This window comes from Canis aureus, chromosome 7 (genome assembly GCF_053574225.1).
Source record: "Canis aureus isolate CA01 chromosome 7, VMU_Caureus_v.1.0, whole genome shotgun sequence".
Taxonomy (NCBI): domain Eukaryota; kingdom Metazoa; phylum Chordata; class Mammalia; order Carnivora; family Canidae; genus Canis; species Canis aureus.
The window spans coordinates 7320657-7346141 of NC_135617.1; the positions used below are offsets into that span (position 1 = coordinate 7320657).

Consider the following 25485-nt stretch of genomic DNA (forward strand, 5'->3'; position numbering starts at 1 on the left):
AAGAGGACGACTCTTTCCCAAGTGAGCCCTCCTCGGGTTTTGGTATTGGGACGAGATTGGGGAATTGTGGCCCGGAACCATAAAGCTGAGGGTATTTCTTTAGGAGACAGGACAAGACATCAAAATTGTGGACGGCTAAGTTGGGCAGTGTACTGGCCGCACGCGCCAGAAAGGGAATTCCGCGTCCAGAAAGGGAACCGAGCGTCGTTAGAGACACGCAGTTAGTGTGCCAGGCTGGGGTCGGAGCTTGAGGTTCTGGCTCCCGCTGGAAACCCACTTGCTCCACCGCCACCACCACCATCACGTGGACGCAGAGTGGGCCCTTGGTTAAGGACAAAGCATGAGATCCAAGTACAGTAACGGATCTCGGGCAAAAATGAAGGCCAGTGTCAGAGACTAGACCTGGGCCTGTCTCCAGGGGGGGAAAGTTTAGGAGCCGGTGGCAAGAAGGAGACCCAGAAGCCGCTCTTCGGGATGGGGGGCTTGGAAGTAGGAAGACTCTGGCTCTCCAGGAGTGAAACTACCTCCCTCCATCTCCATACTCCCCGACATTTTCGCCCTGCTGGCTCATTTGTAGGGACCAAAACTTGTGGGAAATACTCCTGAGGCTCACCAAATTGTCTCAAATTCAAAATGGGAATGACCCCCTTTTTTTTTCCTGTCACCAGTCCGTAATCAAGCAGGGTATCCATCCAGAAGGCCATTGAATAGACACACACACACACACACACACACACCATCACCAGCACCACCACACCATCCAGCCCTGGCAAAAGGCACCGCACACACACCCACAGCATGTTCGTCCCGTGTTCTGCGCGCCCGGCTGTAATTATCCGCGCGCTTTGCATAAATCACAATGCAATTCTGAAATCATCATGATGACTTTCTGGCATGATTGGTTCGGTGGCAACGGCAGCTACAAGATCCAGGGTGGGCGGGAGGGGCTGGGGTGCACCCGCCCATGGGGTCCAAGAGGAGCCTAGAGCCCAAGGGCCTGCAGGCTTCTGCTCGGTGGAAGCTGCTGCAGGCCACAGGGACCTCGGATCTAAGGTTAGAAACTCGGGACTGTTATTTTCCGTCTTTCTATCAATGCGTGCAGTGTGAATCATTGTAGATGCTGCATAAATGTTGTGTGGATAAATAAAGGAGGAAAGTCTCCTGCAGAATTCCCAAGAAGCCCCTGGAGGCACAATAAGGCTAACCACTGGAAGCCAGGAGGTGGAGGTTCAGACTCTTGTCCCAACTAGCTGTGTAACCTTGGGCAAGCGACCTCCCTGGGCTCCAACTGTCAGTAAATGATTCAACCTTAACTTTCAAAGATTTTTCCTATGAGTGCAGGACGGGAAATGGTTGCTAAGGGGCAAATGCCACCTAGCTCAGCAGTACTTTTTAACAGAGACAAGTTCAAGGATGAGTTTATAGTAGTTTTCTTGGGGAAGGAGTGGAGCCACATCCCAGAGGTCCCGAAGCCCTTCGGACCAGCTCTAAACACAGCCCCTAACTTCCTCTTTAGCCTTTTGTGAGTATGGGACTCTCCACCAAAAATCAAAACCAAAAACATACTTTCATTACAGGATGTTTATATGTTGGCCCAGGAGTTAAGAAATAAAATTATGAGAAGGACCACAGAATCTAAGGGTCTCTCTGTCCATCCACCAATCATCACCCCCCCCCTTCCTCACATCCTGAGTACCTGCTCTGTGTCACAGATTCATGACATGATCCCTTTCTCAAGGAGTCTACAGAGAGAGCAGACACATAAGAGGTGCTAAATGCATTGGCTTGGACTAAAACACAGGACATTCTGGGGAAATACACAAGGGACCCTAAACCAGTGTGGAGTGGAGTAGGCTATCATGGGCTGCCTGAAAAGCTGGTCTTGTGTTAGGGGAATCTGTTGTCTCTGAACCCAGTCTTATATTAGAGCCTACTCTCCCTTACTCCATTATTCTTAGTAATGCCTCTTCCCATCCATTTAAAGAGGGCAGTAGAGTCCTATTAACTAAATGGTGTAAGAGAGGCAAAGGTGCAAGGCAGGCCTCTAGCATCAGGTTATGTCGGTCTCACCCCTACCTCTCTCTTTACTAGCATCGCTAAAAATGGTGCTATCTTCTCCATTAACTGCCCCCCACCCTGCATTCTTCTTAATTAAAACAGCAAAGGAGAAAGAAACAGCCTTTCCATCAGCAAACAGAGCTGAAGTTGGTGTGGAACAGAGAGACGGCCTCCCCAACCAATAATCAACCCCCTCTCAGAGGCCCTTCTACCTGTAGAGATTCCTTTCTTTAAGATGCCCTTTACCTCACTGACAAGCAGAGTTGAGAGATACCCAGACCCAGAAAATGTCTGAGAAAAGCTACCAGTTAAGCTTGGCGTGGGTTTGATATTCAGTCTCCCAAAGATGCTTGGACACAAGTTTTGTTTATTTATTTATTTGTTTGTTTACATGAGGAAAAAGCTGATTCTCATTTGTTTCCAAACCATACGTCAACCTCTGGGTTGGTTGTTGCTTTCCCGGTGGATGGGGAAGATGGTCTAGCACAAAGTAGATGCTCAGTGAGGGCTTGCTCTAAGTGATGGAATGAAAGACACCATCTCATCAAACTTGCTCCTGATTCTGCTGAGGGCCTCTCTACAAGCTGTTTGGGTCCTATCTAATTCTACTTAGGAAAGACACACTGAGAACAACCCAGAACAGAGATACAGATGCTCCAGAACCCAATGGTGCTGAATTGTGAAGTTGTTCCTTACATTTCCCAGGACTTGTTGGCTAAGAGTTGTCTCTTCTTCCCCACCAGATGGGAAGACAAACACTGTTCCCAGTAAAAGGATTAAGACAATGCTTGGTGTGACTGGCTTCTCCCCCAAATCCCCCCCCTTTTTTCCCCCAACCCCCTTAACAAATAACATTGTCTTGGCATTCATCCACACCCTCCTCCCTTAGAGCCACAGAAGCTGAAGAAATTCAAGTCTAGAGGCAGGCTGAAGATTAGGGGCGTCTGAGTCCTACTATAGTTTGACATTCTTCTTGCCCTAAGAATGATCAAATAGAAACATCTTTCTCCATCTCTTATTTTATTTCCTACATAAAATATTCTATTTATTGATAGCCTGCCTTGGTGCCAGAAGAATTTATCAATGGCTCTCTTGTCAAAGTGCTTTAATTTGTGACCTGGGCTCTGTCCCTAAAAGAGGACTCACTTGAGATGTATTTAAAACATAAACAACCAAAGATGTTAACAGAAACATAAGCGCAAGAAAATATTGTGGTCTCCTTCTTTTCCCCCAGGAAAATGGGTCAACAGGGACAAAGCTGTCTGTTTCTTATTTCCTAATGGCAAGAGTTAGAGGTTTGGAAGAGACATAAGGGATACCCAGCTCTCCAACTAGCCAAGGAGCTCTTGGAGTAGAGACTACCTGATTCATCTTCGGAGTGTCGGTGTTCGCACTCTGGCACATAATGGTGCTTTATAAATGTGCAATGTCTAAGTGACCCTGCTTCTTGGTACTCACAGTGAAAGCTGAGGCTTGAGGTGGGGGGCGAGGGGGGCGGGGCTTGCCTTTACTTTGTCCCAGCAATGGGGTTGGTGGGGAGTAGAGACAGGTCCTCTAGACCTTCAAACCGTGGGAAGCAATGCAGGTAATTGTTTGGCTTTCTAAAACAAAAAAGAAAGGCTAGGAAGCAGACTACATCCAGGGAGAGATTGGCCACCGAGCCTTCCACAACCTCTTAATTTCCTGTCAATGACACAATGTGACTCAGTTTCCATTTAGCCCAGAACTACAGAGCATACAAGTTGGAAGGGACCTTAGAGATCAGTACTCTTCTAATTCCATCATTTCACAGATGAGAAAAACTGAGATCCTTAGAGACAAAGTTTGTCTTAGGTCACTCACCTAGAGACAGAGGCCATCACCAGAACCCATATCTCTTGATGCTGAGACTAATGCTCTTTGAAATATTAAATCCACTGCACTGAGCTACCTCCCATCCCATTTCTCAGAAGGGCTTCTAGAATCTCCAGTGAAGCCAAATTCACTCACAAGTGAAGTAATCAGAACTAAGAGAAGTGTTGTATGCATCTTGAAGCAATAGTTTGGTATTTCTAGTGCTTCCAACTCCCCCACTTCCCAAATTTTCCTTCAAATTCTCTCTCTGACAGTCTTTAAAATTTGCTGTGTCCCAATGGAGAGCAGACTCGTGAGGTCTTTTTCCGTTTTGTGGAGGGAATGATTTGAGCTACAAGAGGAACTACTTAGAGATACTAATTGTAGACGCTGAGAAAAAGTCAATGATTAGACTGAACAATTAATTACTAAATTTGATCGGTGTAGATTGCCAATCCGGGCCTTTCAGATTTTAAAAACATCCCTCTAGTCCCTCCACAGCAGGGACCTGCTTTATCCAGATTACTGTTTCAACACTAGTAGAAACAATTGTTATGTAAAACGGGGTAGCCCGTTTAAATGTGGCTAACATATTTGAGAATAAACTACAATTCTTTATTGCATGAATAAGTATATCAGGATCACATATTTGATCTCTGCCAATGCAGTGAAAAGCATCATACATTCTAGTATGCTTTGTTTCCAAATGATCTAGTTCACACAGTACCCTGTTGTCCTCCTATTCTAGTAAGTAATTTCAGAATTCACATCACTTACAAAGATGCCGAGTGGCTATTTAGGGAAGTCTGATTCAAAAAAAAAAAAAAAAAAAAAAAACCCTCCAAAACAAAACAAACCTCCCCCTCTCTTCTCCCTCCCCCAAACCCCACGCGCTTTGTGCAAGACGGAGTCAACCAGTGGGATTCACAGGAGGTCCCCAAGTCAAATGCTGCAGCTGCGTTTTTAAAAAGGGTTGGATAAACTACAGCCGTTAATAACATCTGTATCTATGCAAGCTAAGATGATGATAGGGGTAATCAGATCTCATGCTTCAGGGCATAAGATGATTGCCTGCTGGGAGGGGGGGGGATTTGGCCTTTCAGGTAAAGCAGTTCACAACTCAGGAGGTAGGTTGCTGGTATTTCTCCCAGTTTCTAAAATTTCAGGTATAATTGACATGATTTTGGAGTAGATGAAACAGCGATTTGAAATCAGATCAGGACATTGAATAACGAGATGTTCGAAATACCCACACACGTCACATACAACATATGTGTATCTCTCTATAGATAAATACAAATATTTGGATGCCGTTTTGTGTGTGTGTGAAGGCTGAGGTTCTTTGATGTGTTTTGAACATCTTTTAGTGCAAAGTGGAAGCTTAATAAATGTTAAACAACAGCAACAATGGAAATAGTGGAAGTAATTCAACTGTAGTCCATGCATTTTTGATTAGCTAAAATAATATATAGCTACCCAAGGTCATAACTGCACGTATTTGGGTCCCTAAATATATCTATTTCCAGTTGCATTAGCTCAATAATGATTGAGTTGCATGTTTGGAGTGTACAAGGAATGCATTCATTTTAATGTCCTGGTTGCTAAAGTAATTTTTAAAACTTAGTCTTTGTCTGGAAGTGAGAAAGGAATAATGCAAGATAATCTTACCTTCTCTTTTGATTTCTTTCCTTTTTAAAAAATATTTATTTATTTATTTATTTATTCATTCATTCATTCATTCATTCATTCATTCATGAGAGACACAGAGAGAGAGAGGCAGAGACACAGGCAGAGGGAGAAGCAGGCTCCATGCAGGGAGCCTGATGTGGGACTCGATCCCGGGACCCCAGGATCACACCGTTGGCGGCAGGCAGGCACCAAACCGCTGAGCCACCCGGGCGTCCCTCTTTTGATTTCTTTAACATTTTCAAACCCCAGGAGGGGCACATGTTTAGTACAGTTGCACAATTTAACCAATTTTGAAAACACTTCTGCAAGTGTGAGCAGGGTTAAAGAACTTCCTTTATTTAAACACGTCAACCCATACTGCAGGGCATACAACATCAGACAGCTGTCCACATTTCAGAGAGGTGCAGAAGCTTTTGAAGGAGTAGGTTTCTAGCAGAGTGGTTAGAGTTCTTTTGGCATGAAAGACATTCTTGCCACTGGCTTCATCATTATTACTAAGCCATTCACTTCTGTTCCACACAGAGGGACTGTTCTGAAGGATATGGCTGTTAAATGCAATTTTTAAAATGATGCGCATAAACAGTTTTAAAGGGGGAAAATCCTGCAGCTGTTTGGCTGCAGACAGGCATGGGAAATTAGTCAGAAGCCCAAAGCATCATAGTTAATAACCATTATTCTGTTGTCTGGGATGTTTGTTTAAATACTATTGACACTGTGTATGTATTGTCATCTTCTCTAAATTGTAGCTCTTAGCCACTGAGATCTTGTTAAAGACCACCTAGGGTTTCCTCTGTATGATGCTGAATTGTGTATTCACCTGATGGATAAACAAAAACCAGATTTTTTTTGTTTCAATTTTTCTCTCCTGTGCCACTAGCAGGAAATTTTCTGAACTAAAGCCGGAGATTGCCTGAGTACAGTAGAAATAGCCGCTGGGGGTCCCAACCTTCGTATTTCTCCTCTAGTGATAGAAAATGAACAAACCCATCAACTGATTAATACAATTCAGTTCTGCTTAAAATTCACAGATCTGTTTGGTATGAGACTGTATTTTAAAAGACTCATACTTGCCATTAAGTGTGAAGAAATCAGTAACTATTCTTTTCATCAACAGCATGTTAGTTTTTTTTTTTTTTCCTCCCCCATTTCGGTTTTGCTTATTAAGTGAGGTCATTTGGGAGAAGAGCGGCTCTGGTGGGTGGGAAAAAAAAAAAAATCTAACAGCCCGACTCCCAAGTTGAGAGCTCCAGATCACGGGCCATTCAGTACAAAGCGTTTTATATCTTGACTTATGAGGGGACAATAGCCAGTCTTACAAAGGCACCACCTGTGATTTAGCACGGTTGACATCTTTGTTAAGGAGGAGCCGGAGGGCAGAAGAGAAAACAGCACGTGCACAATCCGGAACTGGTGACCGAGCCCCACCTTCAAGGGCCATTTCATAACGTGGCCCAGGCCTCATCAGGGTTTTAGGGTTTTTTTTTTGTTTGGTTGGGTTTTTTTAGCTTAGAGTTTTTTTGTTTTTTGTTTTTGTTTTTTTTTTGTTTTTTTTTTTTTTTAGCTTAGAGTCTTAAAAAAGGAAGTGGGGAGAAAGGAAAGGAAGGTTATCCACGCCAAATGACCCAAAGCTCTGCAAAGCTCTGCACTTACGGCCCGCCAGCGCCGCGCTGTCCCATTTTACAGATGGGTAAGTGGAGGTCAGGTCCGCGGAGGGGCGGGCTCAGCAGGTGCCAGCGGGCGCCGGGGACCCCCGCGGGGCTTTGGGGCGCGTGGGGGGGGGCAGCGCGGCCGCGGGAGGGACGTCGAGGCCCCCGTCTCCGGCCCAACCTTCGGGCCCGGTGGCTTTTTGCTTCCTTCCCGAAGGTCGTTTCTGACAAATCTATCTATTTGGGGCAAATTGTCAGTGAGAAACTTCCGCTCGAACTGCCCTGGACAAAACCGGCTGTTTGAAAAGGGTAAATCCCGCGGCCCGGCGAGGGGAACAATGGGCCGCTGGTGCTGCTGCGGCGGGGGCGGCCGCGCGGGCCGCACAAAGGGCGGATTAATTGGGGCCGCGGCTGAGCGGTTCGCGCTAGCTCCACTCAGCCCGCGCCGCGGGGCGCCCCATTGACTGGGCCCCGAGCCCCACTTTTCACAAACTCCAAACAAAAGTCAATTTCTTTTTTATAAGGCGGGGGAGGGGGCCGCGGCCAAGATTCTCCACTGGCTCCTGCGCCACATTCTTGCAGCGCAGGGGGGTGGGGGTGGGGGTGGGGGCGGGGGTGCGCGGGGAGGAGAGGGGTGTCGGGGTGTCGGGGTGTCGGGGCGCCGGGGCGCGGACGGGATTGGCAGGGGACGCGGGGTGGCTGCGGGGGCCTGCGCTGTCCGCGGTGCCGACCCGAGGCGCGCCCTCCTGGTCGCACCTGACCTCCAGGTGGGAGCTCGGACCCTTGCAGGGGGCCCGGCAGCCGCGGGGGGAGGCCCAGGTGAGGGGCGGGGCCGCCCAGCTGGGGGGAGTACAGGCAGGTGATGTAGGAGGAGGGAAAAGAGGCCTCTCCGGAGGGGTGACCGTTCGTCAGGTATTTATTGAGCAACTACTACTGCGAAGCGGGGACAAAAGCGAGTTTGCTCTCAATTTATTTTTTTTAAGATTTTATTTATTTATTCATAAGACACACACAGAGAGAGAGGCAGGGACACAGGCAGAGGGAGAAGCAGGCTCCACGCAGGGAGCCCGATGTGGGACTCGATCCTGGGTCTCCAGGATCACAGCCTGGGCCCAAGGCAGACGCTCAACCGCTGAGCCACCCAGGCGTCCCTGCTCTCAATTTACACACAAGTGGGAAGGCTGACTCCCAAATCAATTAGCGGGTGTGGGGAGGGGCTTGCCAGGATGGGGGTCCCGAAGGAAGGCCTGAGCACCACCAGCCTTCTGTAAAGTTACAAGACAGACTTGCCCGTGGAAACTATGGATTCCATAGTCCTACTGATTACCTTGTAGGCCCACCCTACTGTGAGAAGTGGCAGTCATTAAAAATTGTAGGGTCAAGGTAGTGACGGTCTGAAGATCCAGGATGGAGGGGCCAGGAGTTCTCTATAGAGAAATAGTCTCCTCTGTTTCTCTCCTTTCAAGATAGGAGAAGGGGTGCAGAGGGGTCTTCAGCAGGACACTGGGAGAGGCAGGAGATTCCTTTAATAATAAGACTCGATGCAGTCTCTGCCTCCAAGCCTCCGTTCCAAGCTGGGTAGGCAATGGTTGCATACCAGACACCCCAGTCCTCCTGGCTAGTGCAAAGGCCAATAGTCTTCTTGGAGGACCGGCTTTCCCAGTGAATCCCTTGGGAGGAGGGACCACGCGCAGGTGTAAGGGAAGCCATCTGTTGATGGAGGGCTCGAGCCTCCGCTAAGAGATTAAATTACAAGGTCTTTATGGAAGATACTTCTGCTCTTGGATCAGCAGGCACTTGCGTGCTCTCAGGCTGGTGCGTTGAAGTCTTCAACAGCTAGGCTTTCCTATAGAGACCCCCTAGAGGCATCAGGCCAGGGTGTTGGCACGCGTCTAGGTGGGCACGCTGGAGGGGAGCTCTGATGGCAGGTGCTGAATCTGTGGCAGGCTCAGGAAGAGGGGTGAACAAGCCTTGGGGGGGGGGCAGGCTGAAACAAGGCTGCAGGCAGAGAGAGCTAGCCATTGACATCAGGGAGCAACAGCCCAAGAGGGACCTGCTGGTACGATTCGGCCTGGGCTCCTTTTTAACCACAGCGTAGATTGAAAACGATCCTTTCTGGGCCAGACTGGGGACCCTTCCAGATTTCTGTTGAATCAGAGGCTGTGAAAATCAAGGGCAAATATTTATCTAAAGATGTCACAACTTTGAATTTCAATAATAATTTATCTGCTAATCTCTGATGGAAATCTAGAACAGCTGTTATTCCATTGTGTATTTTGAATTTCCAAAAGATAGATTGGGGGGATCAACATCTTTCTTCCACCCATTCTCAGCGTGCTTTCTTTGAGTTTATTGACGCCATTGCAAGTTCAAAGCAAATAAATGATAGGACATTCAGCTTATTGTGGAAGTTATTAAAGCCTACCAAAAATGTATTTAATATTCAACTTCTATTGTCCAAGTGTGACAATGCTGAGTGTGTCCATGCCGGGGAAAGTTGGGTGAGGGTGGAAAGATTGAGATGTTGCATTATTAGGAAGAAAAAAAGAAAATACAAGTATGAATCAGAGTGATGAAGCTTCCAACCTCAGTGTGTAGGTGTAGACAAAACTGATGATGGGCTCAACTGTCTATTAATGGAAAGCTTATGACCACAGCTTCTAGGAACACCCAGCATGGTTGCTTATCATTTATATTTTACAGAAGAAATTCATCAGAGAAGGGGACACAAGGTGATTTTAATAAGGTCCACTCATGAAAGGGATGATGTACTGGCATTGGGCCGTTTCGTCACTCTGGTTAGCTTTGAAGGCCTTGAATTACTACCCTCTGTTTTTTAGAAGGAATTACTTTGGAGTCATTTGATGTGACCATCATTAGAGGAAAAAAACTCCTGGAGATCTGATTATAATTAAACTTCAATTTTTTTTCACTTATACTTGCTGGCTGAGCAAACACTGCAGGAAAGAAAGAATGATCCTGGTACCCTCAGTTAGGTTGCCAGAAAAGTACAGAAATCTGACCTCTGATAATGGCAGTGCAGGGGCAAGTACAGCACTGGACCTAGAATACGGTAGTCATGAGCCAAAAAGAAGGAGCGCTCCATCTAGGAGTGGACTAGATTTTTTTTTTTTTTTGGACTAGATTTTTTAAATCAGTAAAGGAATGGCGTTTTCTAATGGCTTTTCCTTGGAGAGGAAAAACAAAGGAGACATAGCCGTTGAGCTTTAGTATAATAGCCAAGATTCTAGAAATAAAATAGCTAACATTTGATCGTGAAATGTATCATATATATAAAATACCATATGAAGGTATCTACACAATTTAAAGAATGAAATAAAAATAAATGCTCATATCCTGGCAGCTACATTTAAAAAAAAAGATTTTATGCATTTATTTGACAGAGAGACAGAGAGAGAGAGCACAAGCAGGGGGAAGCGCAGGAGAGGGAGAAGCAGGTTCTCTAGTGAGCCAGGAGCCCAACGCAGGCCAATGCGGGGCTCCATCCCAGGATGCTGGGATCATGACCAGAGCCAAAGGCAGCTGCTTAACAGACTGAGCCACCCAGCTGTTGCCCCCAAACAGCTATGTTTTAAAAATAGGATCTCAGTAGTAGGGAGGTTTCTTTGTGCCCTCTTGGGTTGCATGTCTTCTCCCCACCAACACATAGTAGAAGTCATCAGCACCTTGAGCTGTGTTTTGCTCATTCGTTTATTTTCTTTATAAGCTTACTACTTATGTACATATCCCTAAGTAATATAGTATGGAGTTTTGCTCTTGAAAAACTTGATATAGGGCAGCCCGGATGGCTCAGTGGTTTAACGCCACCTTCAGCCCAGGACCTGATCCTGGAGACCCTGGATCGAGTCCCACGTCAGGTTCCCTGCATGGAGCCTGCTTCTCCTCTGCCTGTGTCTCTGTCTGTCTCTCATGAATAAATAAAGTCTTAAAAAAAAAAAAAGAAAAACTTGATATAAACAGAAGCATATATTTTGGAGTCTGCAGTGATGTGTTTTTTCTCTCAACACTGTTTAATGTTGGTATTAAATTAATTGTAGTACATCCAGCCAATGTGGTTTCCTCCTTCCCTCTGTTGTAGAGAACTCTACTGAGTGAGCATGCCACAGTGATTAGTCCTCACTACTGTGAATAGACATCTGGGTTCTTCTCTTCCTTTCTCTCTCTCTTTCTTTCTCTCTCTCTCTCTTTCTTTCTCTCTTTCTTTCTTTCTTTCTTTCTTTCTTTCTTTCTTTCTTTCCTTCCTTCTTTCTTTCTTTCTTCTTTCCTTTCTCTCTCTCTCTCTCTCTCTCTCTCCTTTCTTTCTTTTGTAATTATAATAGATGCTTCTATGTGTGTCTCTTGTGCATACCTCCTGGTATGCACATATGCCAAAGTTTCTCTAGCATATAAACCCAGACATAGAATTTTTTTTTTTTTTTAATTAGAGGGCAGGAGGAGGAAGGGGCAAAGGGAGAGGGAGAGAGAGAATCTCCAGCAGACTCCCTGCTGAGCTTGGAGCCCAATTGGGGGGGGGGGGGCTCCGTCCCACAACCCTGAGACCATGACCTAGCTAAATCAAGAGTCAGACGCTTAACTGACAGAGCCACCCAGGTACCCTTAGAATTGCTTTCTTATTCAATTTTACTAGGTACTATTTCCCTTAGTGGTTGTATTTATTTACACTCCTACCAGGAAGTGATGAATTATTGTTGCTTCCATCCTTGTTAACACTTATTAGACTTATTTTAAAATTTTTATAATGGGGGCAGCCCCGGTGGCTCAGCAGTTTAGTGCCGCCTTCAGCACAGGGTGTGATCCTGGAGACCCAGGATCCTGGAGACCCAGGATCGAATCCCACATCAGGCTCCCTGCATGGAGCCTGCTTCTCCCTCTGCCTGTGTCTCTGTGCCCGCCCTCCCATGTCTCTCATGCATAAATAAATAAATCTTTAAAAAATAAAAATAAAAATAAATTTTTATAATGCATATTGGAGAAATTGCTTTTTGTAGTTTTAATTTGCATTTCTCTGATTACTACTAGGGTGGAGTCTTTTTCAGGTGTCTGTGGGCCATTTTTATTTTCTCTTTTATGAACTATGTGATTTTTGCTATTTTCCCATACGGTTGTTTTTCTTTTGATTCATAGAAGTTTAAAAACTTTATTTGGGGGGCGCCTGGGTGGCTCAGTTGGTTAAGCATCTGCCTTCAACTCAGGCCATGATCTTGGGGTCCTAGGATCCGGCCCTGTGTTGGGCTGCTTAGTAGGGAGTCTGCTTCTCCCTCTCCCTCTCCCTCTGACCCTCCTCCCTGCTTGTGCTCTGTCTCAAATAAATAAATAAAATCTAAAAGAAACCCCAAACTATTTTGGCTAATAATCCTTTGTCTTAATTATATGTATGGCAGGGACACCTGGGTAGCTCAGCAGTTGAGCCTCTGCCTTCAGCTCAGGGCATGATCCTGGGGTCCAGGATCGAGTAGTGCATCAGGCTTCTTGCGGGGAGCCTGCCTCTCCCTCTGCCTAGGTCTCTGTGTGTGTGTGTGTGTGTCTCTCATGAATAAATAAATAAAACCCTTAAAAAAATTATATGTATGGAAAATATTTTCTCACCTTCAGTGACTGTCTTTTTACTCTCCTAATGTCTTTGATTTAGGAGAAAGTTTTAATTTTATGTGGTAGAATTTATCAATATTTTCCTCCAGAAACTGATAATTCTGTTTTGTTTTAGAAAACTTTCCCTTTTATGAGGTTGTAATGGTATTCTCCTGAATTGTTTTCTAAAAGTTTTATGATTTAGGAAGCCTGGGTGGCTCAGTTGGTTAAGCGCCTACCTTTGGCTCAGGTCATGATCCCAGGGTCCTGGATGGAGCCCCACATTGGGCTCCCTGCTCAGCAGGCAGTCTGCTTCTCCCTCTCCCTCTGCCCCTCCTCCACACTTGTTCTCTGTCTCTCTCTCAAATAAATACATAAAAATCTTTAAATAAATAGATTAAATTAAAATATAAATAAATAAAAATTTTATAGGTTTTCCCTCCATGTCTAAGTCTCTAATCCAACTGGAATTGATTTTTGTGCATGGTGTGAGGTAGGGCTCCAATTCTGTTTTTTCAAAGTTGCTTAATACATTTTCCTAGTGTAATTGATCGAATCTTCTATCTCTAGTGCCCGCTACATTATACAAACAAGTCTCTATATATGTATTGATTTGTTTCCAGGTTCTCTATTGTATTCCTTTGGCCCCTCTGTCTAGTCTTCGGCCAGTATCTCATTTTCTTACTATAGCTTACAGACTACGTCTTGATATCTGGGAGGGCAATTATCCTTACCTTATACTTTTTTCTTAGGGAGACTTGACAATTTTTTATCCTTTCTTCTTTCATTTCAATTTTAGAATTTGTTTGTTAGGTTCCATAAAACATATTGCTGGGGCTTTTCATTGGAATTGGATTTTGTCAAAATGAGGAGAATTGACATCTTCATGCTATCAAAGTTTCCTACTAACAACGTGATATTTCTCTATTTATTTAAATCTTCTTTAATGGTGTTTCAACAAGGGCGCCTTTCATTTGGGGCGCCTTGGTGGTCCAAATGGTTAGGCGTCTGTCATTGGCTCAGGTCATGACCTCTGGGTCCTGCGATTGAGCCCCATGTGGGGCTCCCTTGCTCAGCAAGGAGTGTGCTTCTCCCTCTCCCTCTGCCCTGCCCCTTCACCTCCACTCATGTGCATGCACTCTCTCTCTCTTTCAAATGAATAAATAAAAAATCTTACAAAAAATAAGGTATAATTTTCCTTTACAAATGAGGTACACAACTTTGATTAAATTATATATTTTTGCTCTTATAATGGCATTCTTTTAAAATCAGTTTTCTTATTGTTTTTGCTCTATAGAAATGTATAGTGATTAGAAAAACTCTCTTATGAATTCTAATAATTTATCTGTATTTTGTCTTGAGTTTTCTATGTGGCCAATAATATCATCTGCAAATATGACAGTTTCTTATCTTTCTTTTTTTCATCCTTAAATCTGTAATTTAGTTTCTATTCTTTTCATACTTATATGGTTTAGGGACACAAATACAATATTGAATAGCAGTGGTGCTGGCAGTGACTTTACATTTTCCCTGATAGTAAAGAAAAGTATGTGATTGTTGGTGCATATGGGATATGAGTGTAGAATTGGCATATCTTCTGGTGAATTCAGTCTCAATTCATTTCATTTCCAGTAATGTTTTGGCTGTGGTCTGTTTTCTCTGATATTAATTTAGGGAAACTAGCTGGCTTCTTTGGTTTTCCACCCTTTGACTTTCAAACTTTCTTGTATTTGTTTTAAGAATCTTTTGTAAACAGTATAGAACTTTTAAAACAAATTCAATCTGACAATCTTTGTCATTTAACTGGAGTCTTTAGTACATTTATGTTATTGTACATACTGATATGCTGGATTTACTACTACCATATTTTTGGTGCTTTGTATTTCTATTTTTCATTCCTTTCTTTTTTGCTTCTTTTATATCAGCTGAGGATTTTCCTCCCTCTTAGTAGTTTCCTCCTGCTCTTGTTTGGAAGTTATATTTTTTGAGTATCTACTAATCTACTAATCTTTCTGCCTCTTGAACAATATGAGAACCTTAGAAATCTTTTCATCTCATCTTTTCTAGTGCTGGGATCCAGTTATAGCTTAATCCCTTTCCCTCCACAGAATAGGTATTATTATTAATATAAACAAATTTATTTAGATTACCCAAATATTTACCTATATATTTGCTGATTATATCCTTTATAATTTTCTTCATTGCAGATCTGTTGGTGTTAGAGTCTCGTAGTTTTTGGTTGACTGAAAATATGTCTTGCACTCATTCTTAGGTATTTAACTGGGGCTATAATTCTTGATTTGAAGTTATTTTCTCTCAACACATTGATGATAAGATCAACTATCTTTGGGGTTTTTTTGTTTGGTTCTTTTTACTGCTGTTGAAAAGCACATTTACAGGGTGATCTGTTTTTCTCCTCTACTTTTTTAAAAAATATTTTATTTATTGGGGATCCCTAGGTGGCGCAGCGGTTTGGCGCCTGCCTTTGGCGCAGGGCGCGATCCTGGAGACCCGGGATCGAGTCCCACATCGGGCTCCCGGTGTATGGAGCCTGCTTCTGTCTCTGCCTCTCTCTCTCTCTCTGTGACTATCATAAATAAAAATTAAAAAAAAAATAAAAAAAATATTTTATTTATTTATTCATGAGAGAGGCAGAGAATAGGCAGAGACATAGGCAGAGGGTGAAGCAGACTTTCCACAGGGAGCCCAATGTCAGACTTGATACCAGGATCCCAGGATCAGGACCTGAGCTGGAAGGCAGACACTCAACCACTGAGCCATCAGGTCTCCCAGTGATTCTCTTTTCTTTTGGGTCTAAGCAGCTGTTTAAGTCCCTCATTTTAAAAAGTAATCATTTTATTTTTCATTTCTTCAAGTACTGTTTGGTTCCATTTTAGATCTGCTTGGATGTTCCTCACCATCTCTTACTCCGTGCTAATATTTACAAGCTCCTTTTATATTTATCATCAACCATATAAAATTTGTATTTGGTCACTAATACTGTCAATATTTGATGGGTGTGAGGGACTGCTTTTGGTGTCTGCGACTTGCTTTTTCTGATTTTCCCTTCATGTTTCTTCTTAGGCTTTGGGATGGTTTTGTCTCCTTTGAGCTTCTCATTGTCTTGGTGCTTTCTTTCTGGGGATTCTTAGAAGCCAAAGTAGAAGATGAATTTGTGCAGAGAGGATTTGCATTTGCCCTTTCTAGTCAGGTCACCTGGTTGTACTACCTGGGATCCTTTTATGTTGAGATACTCTATTATTAGGATTTAACGTTTTTTTGACTGCACAAGTGGTATGGGTCCAGATAGAAAAACCTGTGTGAGACCTAGCTGTGCTTCCTAATTCTTAGGGAAGTTTTGTTTTCTTTCTGTCTTCCCAGCATCAACTGTAAGATAGCAAATATATTTACCGGTAAATTTTTAAATTTATCTTTACACTGAGGATATAGCCCCTTGTGTTTTTAGTTTTTATGCAAGGATTCTCCTAATCAGTTCCTTACCTTGGGCATTCTCTGAGCATTATCTCAAAGTTGAGATTCAGGATCTTCAGAATCTGACAGAAACTCTCAGGGTGAAAGCTGGCTTTGGAACTTGCTTACCTACTAGGGTTCCTGTTTTCAACTTGCTTTTTGGGATCTGAAAATCCCTCCTATTTGTGCTGGCTCACTGATGCATTTAAAAAGATGGGGCTTTTTTGTTGTTGTTTTAAATTTAAAAAAATTTTTTTAAGTAATCTCTATGCCCAAAGTGGGACTCAAACTCACAACCCTGAGATGAAGAGCCACAGATTCCACTAACAGAGCCAGCCAGGTGCCCCTAAAAAGATGTTTTAAAAATATTTCAATCGAGGGGATCCCTGGGTGGCTCAGTGGTTTAGCGCCTGCCTGCGGCCCAGGGAGTGATCCTAGAGACCCAGAATCGGAATAGGTTGGGCTCCCTGCATGGAGCCTGCTTCTCCCTCTGCCTGTGTCTCTGCCTCTCTCTGTGTGTGTCTCTCATGAATAAATAAATAAAATCTTAAAAGAAAAAATATCTCAGTTGGGGGTGGGAGGTACCTGGCTGGCTCAATCCATAGAGCATGTGACTCTTGATCCTGGGGTCATGAGTTTGAGCCCCACGTTGTCCTTAAAAATTACTTAAGGAAGTTAAAAACAGAAAGAAACACTTTTAAAAAACCTTTATCAAGCATTTTATTTTAGTTGAGGTTATCTTTCAGGATATCTGTATTAGTCAGGGTTCTCCATATAAAGAGATTACAGTATATATAAGAGACAGAAAAATAGAAGGATTTTAAGGAATTGGCCCATGAGATTGTGAGGGCTGCAAGTCCAAAATCCATGGAGCAGGCCAGCAGGCTGGAAATGCCAGCAAGAGTCGATGCTGTAGTCTAAAATCCAAAAGCAAGTCTGAAGGCAGAGTTTCTTCCTCCTCAGGGAACCTCAGTCTTTTCTCCTAAGGCCTTTAGCCAAGTGGATGAGGCCCACCCATATTATGGAGGGTAATCTGCTTTACTCAAAATCTGCTTTAACCACATCTAAGGAATACCTTCACAGCAACATCTTAGACTGGTGTTTTGGCCAAACACTGGGCACCATTGCCTAACCAAGCTGCCACATAAAATTAACCATAGCAGCATCTAATCTACCAAAGTGCTGGAAACAGAAGCCAGAGGTATAATTTCTCATGATGACATAATAGCACACTGAAGGGGCACAATAATGTCATGCCTAGAGACTTTGATGCAAATAGGTCTAGGGTGACAGTGGCCATTTTCTGAGGAGGCTTACAGACTTCTGTTTTCACAGCGTAGTGCTTACTATAGGCTTGAATGCTTACTATACGTGTTACGGGTTGTGGCAAATGTGCTCTTCCCTTTAAAATTATAGGAAAAGGAAGATAAACTTAATTGCCTCAAGTTACAGGCCATAATGATGCAATCTATCTTGGAAAAGCATATTATTTACTCAAACTTGCCGAAATTCAGTAAATGTCTTATAAAAATAGAAGGCCGAACTGGAGAGTACTACATGGCAGGGGGATCAGAATGATGATTATTCCTGCTTTAGAATCTAAAAGGTGTTTTCAGGTGATTAAAAAAATTCTTTTTCTTCTCCTTCTCCTCCTTCGTTCACGATTTTTAAAAGGCCTAGAAACAGATGACAATCAAAAATTTAAAATCCACAAATTACCTAGGTATCCACATACAGAATATTGATACTTTCTTCACACTGAATCACTTATAATGCTTTTCTGGTTTGGAAGAGCTTTTTTTATTCTATTTGATTTGAGGGAGTGCCTCTGGGGAGGAAGGTGTGGGGGAATAATGTCAGCCATCAGGAGGATCAGAAGTAAGAGATTCTTGGGATCCCTGGGTGGCGCAGCGGTTTAGCGCCTGCCTTTGGCCCAGGGCACGATCCTGGAGACCCGGGATCGAATCCCACGTCGGGCTCCTGGTGCATGGAGCCTGCTTCTCCCTCTGCCTGTGTCTCTGCCTCTCTCTCTCTCTCTCTGTGACTATCATAAATAAATAAAAATTAAAAAAAAAAGAAGTAAGAGATTCTTGCAGTCTTCCTGTTCTTCTGTCTTGATTTCCCCTCCCTATTGTGAAAAACTGAATAATGCCTTAGCATGAAGTATTACTGCATAAAACAGGATAGTAAAAGTTTAAAACAAGGAATAGATGCATAGTCAAGAGACTGGAAGAAAATATGAACAGTGGGGATCTGGAGGAGGAAATCATCAGTCAATTGTCTTCTTTATATTCTTTTGTATTTTTTCAAAGTTTCAACAACAAATGCAACTTTATACTAAGCATATAAATTATCCTTACATTTATTTTACAGAGCAAGAATCTAAAATATCTGAAGGATTTTTTTAAAACACACATGGATTTTCCCTATCCATGGTGCGTAAGACTGTTTTTATACAGTATAAAGCCAATTCCAAATAACCATTCTAGTGTCAGAAAACTTATTTTTGTGCTAACCAAAACTGAAAGTCACCACATGGTAGACACATGGAGATCATTTGTTAAATTTGTGTGGAAATTTTTAATATTTTAGGTTAATCCTCAAGAATTTATGAACTTTTCATTTTATTAGCAAATTTCAAGACTCTGCTAAAAGAAAAATATTGTTTCCAGCTTCTAATTTAAGCTGATATTTTGTTTTTGAAATATATAACTGTCTCTAATCTTTGTTACCTCTTTCAAATCCCTACAGTCCTATATATAGGCTAACTGAAGTTAGAACTCTTAGAATTCCAAGTCAGAAGGTAAGTTCATTTGTAGAAGCTATAATTCTTTGAACTGCATAATTATGGAAAGGCCAGAAAGATCAGTTCAGAGGCAGAGAGCTCAAGGTAGTTCCTTCTGGGTAGTAATCAAGTAAAACAGGAAATGTATAAATCTGTGGACACAGATACATTCTCTGTAGGGCTGCATTAGAGAGGAATTAGTATTATTGGTAAGACCTCTTAGGACTTGAGTGACTTTTCTTGAAAGGAGAAAACACTAAAAGGTTAGGTAATAAAAAAAAAATAGTTCTGTGCTGGTATTTCATTGTTCTTCTCTGGAAAGTTATAAGGATGGTGCTCAGTGACCTCTCCGAAATGTCACAAAGAGCAGTGGCATCTGGATTAGTAGAGAAATTAACATGCAGAAGAGACTTCAAAGGCCACTACACAGATCCAGAAAATTCTTTAATGTACCCGTATACATAAATTGCATGTATACTAAATTCAGCCCTATAAAATACCTCTAGAAAGACATATGACCACCTTGTTTGGTGAGTGGATATGAGAAGGGACACTAGACCACCTGTAGTTCTTAAAGTTAAACTGATCTTTCATCCGGCAAAGCAAAATTCAGAATGAAGACCTCAGACTTTCAGAATTGAGACTTTGTCACTTTGCCGAAATACATCAAATACCCTAAACACAGACTGATGTGCTAAAAGAGGGGGGCGGAGAGAAATGAAATGGAGGTGCAAAACAGGAAGAGAGAAGGGAAGAGAATGAGAAAGGGTGAAGGCAGACAGGAAAAGAAAATGAGAATTGAATGAGGGGATTAAATTAGGGGGAATGGGGAATAATGCATCTCCACAGGGCCCCTCTTCCCGTGAACTTTTAAAATAGAGAACCCAACCCATAAACAAGATGTAACCTTTCAGCAGAAAAAACATCCAACTTTCTTAGTTGTTAGGAAGTCTCTTCACACTGGGAGGAAATCTTCCCCCTTGTGGGTGGGTCTCACTGATGTTGAGAACAAAGAAAAAGGAATTGATACTAGGGGTGATGTACAACGGTGAGGTTGCCATCCATTATTTCTGGCCCAGTTTGGTGATATCTAATCCTATTAATGCCTGGTATTAGAAGACTCTTTTATTTCTATCCTACCCTCTGTTCTCTCTGTTTTTGTGGGGTGAGGTGAGGAATAGTTAGGGAGTTGGTGTGAATACATAGAATTGATCCTAACGAGATTTTCTAATCTCTCTAGCAAATCACACGCTTGCTCATCTCCCCTCCACTTTTCCCTGGCCCTTGTATTTTTCTCACAAGAGCGAACAGGAAGGCTAATGAAGCATATTGATCTAATGGAAACTTGTGAGCAAATAAATGATCAAAACCTGGATTGAAACCCGGAAGAATGCACTTGAAAACTGTGCACTTTTCACTCTCCCCATGCTTGTCCTTTCTCAAAATGTTTGATGTCTTGGCTAGGGGGAAATATTTTGCTGCTTGTCCATTGTTTGTCATGTGTTATGTGATGGAAAGGCTCCTGTGTTGTAGCAGCAGCAGAAAAAAAAAAAAAGAGCAGCCTGTCCTGGGCTTTCCTTTCAAAGTCCCATTAACAGGTTGTGCGATGCTGGATAAATCATTCAAGTAAGCTTTTCCCAGGGAGATGAGAGATGGGAGGACTGAAGTTTGGCCCCTAGCATACCCCTACCTACCTCCAAACAACTGTTGCTCAATTTGTATCCTATCGGTATCAATATATGTTAAACTTCAGGCAAAGGGAGAAATATCTCACTCAAATAAGGTGCACCTTATAAATTGGTAAGTGAAAAGAACAGGTGAAGGAGACAAACTTAAAGGCTGAAAAGCTAACCACGTAACTAAAAGGCCTTTGGTATTATAAACTTATGGAGTAACTGAAAAAATAGTAGAAGTTTAGAAAAAAAATGATGCTTCACTCTAAGCACATTTATAGGACTTTAAATTATTACATTTTAGTAGATTTTTTCATGTACCCAGACTTTCAAAATCTTACAATTGCTGAATCTGAATTTCTAATCATTTTTGTTTCAGAATCTGAAAGTTGCTAATCTCTTATTTAATTTTGTAACAAGAACACATACATATTTGAAACATAATTACTCAAGATTTGCTCATGCCAACTGGTAAGAAATTTCCATCTCTTGTGATGAATGGACATAATGTCCCAAATATAGGTCCAGACGGATTACTGACTCTTATGTCCCAGAGACTTTGCAAAATTTTAGTTCTCTTATCACATTTAATCCTCACATACATCCATAAGGTAGTTTTTGCTTTAGCCTCATTTTGCAGGTGAGTAAACAGAGGCCTCTTTTGGGGACTAAACCCATGAGTGCTCATGAGAAAATGCACCAAGATCACTCAATCGGGGCATCTGGATGACTCAGTTGATTGTCTGCTTTGGGCTCAGGTCATGATCCTGGGGTCCTGGAATTGAACCCCTCTTTGGGTTCCCTCAGCTGGGAGCCTGTTTCCCCCTCTCCCTCTGCCTGCTGTTCCCACTGCTTGTGCTCTCTCTCCCTCTGTCAAAAAAAAAATCAATAAAATCTTAAGAAAGAAAAGATCCATTCATTCACTTATTCTGTAATATTTGTAATCTATCTGGACCTGTTGGCACTGAGACACAGAGGGGGACACTGCCCTTATGAAGTTTACTGTCTACTGGAGGAATGAATCTCCACTCCTTTTTGCTTAAATAACTGCAAAAATGCAGATCTAATTAGATTAAAATTTATCTTTCTTTTAATGAATTGGGCCATATGTATTTTTGAAGGTTGGCTCTTGGTTGTAAGGTAATTTTAGGATTTTTTTAAATAATTATAAATATGGGAGGCATTTAAAAATTTTTTCCATAACTTTATTGAGATATAATGGACATTAACATTAAGTTCACCTTTTTTGAAGCATATAATTCAGTAGTTTTTAGTATTTTCACAGAGTTGTGCGCCGATTCTCAAATTCCAGAGCATTTTTATCACTCCCCAAGAGAAAATTTATTTCCATTAGCAGTCACTTCCCATTTCCCCCTCCCACTAATCCCCAGAAACCACTAATTTACTTTCTGCTTCTACGGTGCCTGTTCTGGACATTTCATATAAGTGAAATCATATGCTATGTCGCCTTTTGTGTTTGGCTTCTTTCACTTAGCATAATATTTTCAGGGTTCAACCTGTTGTAGCATGAATCAGGACTTCATTTCTTTTTATTGCCAAATAATATTCCACTGTATGGATGTGGCACATTTTATTTATCCATTTATCAGTTGATAGACATCTGTGTGGTTTCTCCTTTTTGGCTATTATGAGTAATGCTGCTATGAACATTCCTGTGTGTTTCTGTGTGGGTGAATGTTTTCAATTCCCTTGTGTATATGTCTAGAAGTAGAATCCCTGGGTTATATGGTAACTTTTAAGGAACTGCCAAATGGTTTCCAAAGTGGCTGCAGCATTTTACATTTTCATCAGCGATGTACGAAGGTTCCAGTTTTTTCCCATCATCGGCAAGACTTGTTTTTGTCCATCTACTTGATTATAGCCATTCTAGTGGGTGTGAAATGGTAGGCATCTCATTGTGGCTTTCATTTGCATTTCCCAAATGACTAAAGCTATTGAGGAGACATTTATTTTTATGATTTAAAATAATCTTGACTAGAGGAGCACAACGGAATTATTCAAGGAGCTTTTTTACAAGACACTATGTGGGCTTCACATCACTTAAAATGGTAAATATATTTGCCAGGACGGCCTACTGATTTTGGAATGTGAGAGAAAACCAATTCAAAATGGCTTAAGCAATGAAGAAAATGATCATTTCATGTAACAAGAAGTACAACATCAGGAGATTACAGAGCTGTTCTACACAACCACTCTGTACTCTCATGGAGATCCAGCTTCCCTCTGCTTGTCTACTGTGTGACCCTAGCATGCCCATTGTATCTGCCTTTGTAGTAGTGAAATGGTTGCTAGAATTCTGGGTTCGCTCTCTGGACCTGAAAATGTCCAGTGGAAGAGAAATCTTTCTCAGAAGCCGCTAGCTGTCCTTTCTTACATCTTATTGGTCTAGAACTGTATCACATCTCAAATTTAAACCAATCACAGGTAAATGGAAATGGAAATTCCATGTATATGATTTAGTTGCAGTGAGACTTGCCACCTTCCTAAATGGGAACTATATGGGAGTTCTGACAACGGGGAAAAAGGGAAATGGATGTTGGGTGGGCAACTAACAATGTCTGTGTTGGTGTTGCTCTAGGCTAAAACATCATGATGATGAAAAATATTAAGTTAAATCTTGAAATTGCCCCTATTGGACCATTGACAACACTAATCTCATATGGTTCAATCTAATCATTTCCAATGCCATTTTGACAGATTGGGCTGAGGAGTGGGGAGAGGATAATATTGGCTTCAGGTTTTAGTTCAATCACTTAGAATAGCTCATAAAGCATGAATCACTTAAATTGATTGATACAAGTAAATCAGACTCTTGTGAGCAAAATGATTTTGTGTAATACAAGATCTTATTTGATTTCTTTATCTCTTTCTTGGCACATCTCAAATGTTAGGAAATATTTCCACAATCCCAAAGCATTTGTCGTGATGCACGTGCTGATGAAGCCTGTGAATGTTTTATTTATACAGACTTAACAGTTTGTTGAATTTTAATCTTGAACAATTAAATCACTGAATGCATTATTCTGTTTTCATTAAAAAAAAACATTTAAAGATTTCAAAGAGAAAGTGACTGTGTACCTTCCATTTTAGGGGTCTTTTAAATGAGGCAGACTTTGAGAAGTCTAAAATAAGCTATTTAGGATGTGGAAATGAACAGAAAGCTTTGAAGACTGGGCTACCCCTGGATTGCACAGAGATGTGCACAGAGCAGATTAGTAAATGGCAACCTTTCTCTTTTTAAATTCTTAAATTCATGTATTTATTTCTTTGAATAGGCAACATATTCACACAGTATAAATTCAAAACATACAAAAGTTATAGTGATGTCTCCTTTCCACAGCTGCTCCTCAGCCATTCAGTTCTCTTTTCCCAAGACAAATGCTACCAGAAGAAAATTTTTAGGAGTATTCAAACCATGCTTTCCCTACACATAGTAGCATACTGTACATCCTGCTCTGCTCTTTTTTTTTTTTTTTTAACCGAACAAGCTATTTTAGAGACCAGTCCAAATTGATATACAACGAGCACCCTCATCTCTTTTATGGCTGCCTAATGTTCCACTGAATGGATGTACCGTATTTCTTTAACCAGTCCCCAATTGAGGGACATTTAGATTGCTTTCAACCTATCATAAGCAGTGCTGCAAAGGATAACTTTATACATATGCCATTTGCACGTGTGCAAGTGTACCTTAGGGAAAGTTCCTACAGAGGAATTGCTGTATCAGAGGATGTATGTTTTTGTAATCTTGCTAAATGATGACAAATTGCTCCCTTTTCTAGAGGGGTAGCAGCAATTTAAATTTCCACAGTAATGCACGAGAGCACTGGTTTTCCCACAAGTGTGGCAGCTTTCCAAAAGAGAGGTCATAAAGGAGCCCCCTGCACCTTCATTCTAGGTGTGTGAGCAGGACCCTAAAAGGATCTTGTTCCCATTTTTAACAACACAGAAAAATGCTCACCCTACATATTAAAGGAACAAAAAAAGCATTCAAATTTGAACTGTGCAAACATTTGGGGATGCATCGAAAAAAGAATGAAAGACAATTAAAATATTGACAGTGTTTAAAGCCTTCATACTTTTCTACAATTAGCTCTGGTTCTGTGTAGAATCAGAAACAATGCTAAAGTCACTGCTGCTGTTGTCTTTGGTTTAGGAATCTCATTCCCTTGCAAGATATCTGAGAAGAGCTCCTTTTCAGTAAAGCCGTCCTATAAAGGAGCCTCCAGCTTGGTTTCATTTTAGGCTGAACACCTACCTGGTCTTCCTTCAGTGTCTCCTTTGCTTGGTCAGAGATGCCAAGAAACTGGAGTAGCAGCTACAACTTTATCTGGCACAGTCTGGCAAATCCATCAACACTAAAATTCCAACAGGTATACCTTTTACTTAAAAAAAAAAAAAAAATTTGTTCTGGTTTGTCAATTTCACTGATCACAGTGGTGGTTCATCTTGCTTTTTGGCTTTTCCACCACCATCATTTCCGTTTTTCACTAAGATCATTAAAATATTTCTGAACCCCTCCCCAAACCCCTTCTTTCCAGAAACAGATCTACTTATATGTGAACAGTCTTTGGGTCCCCCAGGCAGTTCATCCCCCCCCCCCCCCGGGGCCTGGGCAAGAGCATTTCCCAAGGGAGGTGACTCAGAGATATCTGAGCCCCTGGCCCTGTCCTGCACTCACACTGCATAAAGGCCTATAGCTGTTGCAGTTGCAATTTTC

General features: G+C 42.0%; 1 protein-coding gene and 1 long non-coding RNA gene across 8 annotated transcripts in view; one reads left to right on the forward strand and one right to left on the reverse strand.

Annotated features, from left to right (window-relative positions):
• Nucleotides 1-914: 914 nt before the first annotated feature.
• The window catches only part of LOC144317032 (uncharacterized), a 65155-nt gene continuing 40584 nt past the window's right edge, over nucleotides 915-25485 (forward strand). For 4 of the 7 annotated variants that reach the window (XR_013382907.1, XR_013382908.1, XR_013382906.1 and 1 more), the window contains exons 1-2: nucleotides 915-1053; nucleotides 24922-25138. This is a non-coding gene — a long non-coding RNA (uncharacterized LOC144317032). Of the gene's footprint in view, nucleotides 1054-7141; nucleotides 7268-19037; nucleotides 19090-21123; nucleotides 21216-24921; nucleotides 25139-25485 lie in introns of all 7 variants that reach the window. The other 3 variants (XR_013382903.1, XR_013382909.1, XR_013382910.1) reach the window with 3 other exon arrangements.
• The window catches only part of LOC144317031 (uncharacterized), a 69962-nt gene continuing 61473 nt past the window's right edge, over nucleotides 16997-25485 (reverse strand). Inside the window, exons 2-3 of the transcript XR_013382902.1 lie at nucleotides 25024-25150; nucleotides 16997-17962 (exon numbers count right to left, since the gene is read on the reverse strand). The gene's annotated coding sequence lies outside the window, so the exon portion shown is untranslated. The remainder of the gene's footprint in view (nucleotides 17963-25023; nucleotides 25151-25485) is intronic.